Here is a 2,580-nt window from a genome sequence, read left to right as displayed (position 1 = left end):
TATCTGGTCATTGAGTATTCCTAGTAGCACTTTATTCAAGTTTGTGATGAATGGAGCATGAGTGTGCTAAAATTGAGAGTGGGCTGTTTGAAAACTTGGCAATATATCATAAATAATATGTATGCATGAATCATGAAAATTTTAATTTTGATTACAACCTTGTCTTAAAAGGGTTTCAGTAAACATCCTGATCTATGGATAATTTCTGCTGCAATATGAAACACAACATATTGGTATTTCCATATATTAAGTAGATCTATTCCCATTTGACAGAGATTTCTACCTGTGGCTCAGCTCTAAATGTCTTCTCTTCTTTTATAATGTTCCTACCCATCCCATTCCTTCGTTTTATTTTTAAATAAAAAAAGCAGGAAAAAATAAAAATAATTTTAGTTGCGAAGTTATGCTGTTGTTTATGACACAACTTGGAATCCAATAATTATATATTTTAAGTATAGCTCTGTTGTGGTTATTGTAGTTTTCTGTTTCCTATTGAGAAATAGATTAGTTCACAAAAAGATGTCTTAGTGAGCTATGAGCCTGCCACCTTTCACTGCCTGAATGTGTTTAAGTGACTGTTTTAAATACATAATGTGAAATGTTTTCATATTAAAACAGTTTCATGTAGTGGTATTCCCTTGGTGTCTTTGGGATATATTTTGATTCCAATCACATTCAATCAGGGTGATCAAGAACTATCTTCATAGTGGATGATGGAGATTATCAGTCAAATATAAATAGAGATTATCAGATGATTGGTTTAGAGCCAGAACTCTATAAATTATTTCCAAAATATCAATGGCATTGATTCAGAGTTCAGCTGCTGACCCTTTTTGTATCATCTATTTCCTGTACAACAAATACTAATGTTTTGGGATCATTCTGGAATGACTTATACCTTTCACAGAATAGTTCGAGGGCATTTTTTATTCAATCCGCATGTCTCAGTTGCCAGCACCTTCCTATTTTTACATCAAAATAGTTTTCAGAGAATGTTCCCAAAACTAATTTTTGACATAGAATATATTTTTATGTAATCAAAGCAGCTTATTGTATTTCTCAGTAGTGAGCCATGCTATGAATATTATTTAAAATGCTGTTACGTCTTCCTGAAATCAGAGTCCTGCTCTGATATAGTTCACTGTAGTACTTAGTTCTTGAATATTTCAGTTTTTCAAGTGATCAAAATGATTAAATACAGTCATCCTCTAAGTTCCTATAGAGGCCTGGAAGACTTAACTGTCCAAGCTGATGAATTATGAATAAGGTTACATTTATGTAGGGAAAGATGATACCACTAACTCATATGAAAAAGTCAAAACCAAACTGATATTTAGATATTTTTATGTATTATTTATTTTTATAAATAATTCAATGCAGCAAATGTATTTAATACTAACTACTTCCTATTTTCTCCATAGCAACAAAACTTTGGAATAAGTTAGGTTACAAGAAAGTGACTGAAAATCACCCAGCTGGCTTTCATGCTTAAGGCAGGACTAGGGCTCACAATCACAAAAGTTTCTAGTCTGGGACCTTAATAACTAGACCAAACTTGATTTCATAATACTTGTAAGCTTGGTGCATTAGCAATTTGACCAATTTCACTCTCACAAAATTTGTATCAATGTTAGAAATTAGTGCTATTTCCTGCTTCACAGTATTGTGCATGAGACATTCCCTCCCCCCCAAAAAAAACAACAACAACTGAGCACAGTTTTTGTGGTGGGGAGACTTTGAATCCTCATATGATTGATACATAATTCTCAATTATTATGAAAAGAGGGAATGAAGAGAAGGAGGAAGCCAAGTCTTCAGTCACACAAAAGGAAGAACTGTTTAATTTCTTTTGATAGAAATTCTGTTCACTGGTATAAAATCTTCCTTCCTTCAGTGAACATATTTATATTCAGGTCTCAGATACAATCTGTTGTGAATGAAAGCATCTTGGCACATGGAATAGCCTTCTTTTGTGTATGCAGAGCCCAGCAATCTTCTCCAGCTAAAGCTATGGAAAGAAATGTTAATAACAGATGTGAAAAAAACACTGATCTGTACAAGCAATTGTCTAGATATGCTGAAGCCTGGGAGATCATCAATTTCATTCAGAAAACAGCTTGTCCTTCTAAGATAATAGAGAAGTGACCCTACATGGAATTTTAAAGTTCTAGTCTAGATGTTTCTATATTTTGAATGCTTCAAAGATGAACTGTGAGAGTTGCTCAGAGTTCTTTTCCCCATTATCTCTAGAGGGCATAACAAACACATGCTTTGCATGCAGAAAAAGCTAACTTTGCTATTATTTCCATTTAAGGCAGGTGGGGAACTTGCAACCCTTGGGCTACATGTAGTTCTTTACTTTTTTGGAATTCTCAGATCACCCAGGTTTACATAATTGAATTTTAATGGCAAAAGCAATGATTTATAACCTTTTCCTTCTTTGGGGATAAGTCTCTGTACCTGATACATAAAAATGCTAAACACTGTAGGTCTGCTAAACTTCTGCAAGGTTTAGTCACAAACATATTTTATGTTAACTGCTGCTGCTAGAAGCCTGTAAAAAGGAAAAAAAAATAGGCT

This window comes from Notechis scutatus, chromosome 6 (genome assembly GCF_049901735.1).
Source record: "Notechis scutatus isolate UNSWTSFEM ecotype Mainland chromosome 6, rNotScu1.2, whole genome shotgun sequence".
Classification (NCBI taxonomy): domain Eukaryota; kingdom Metazoa; phylum Chordata; class Lepidosauria; order Squamata; family Elapidae; genus Notechis; species Notechis scutatus.
The sequence above is the reverse complement of the archived record's forward strand: the minus strand, read 5'-3'. Positions refer to the sequence as shown.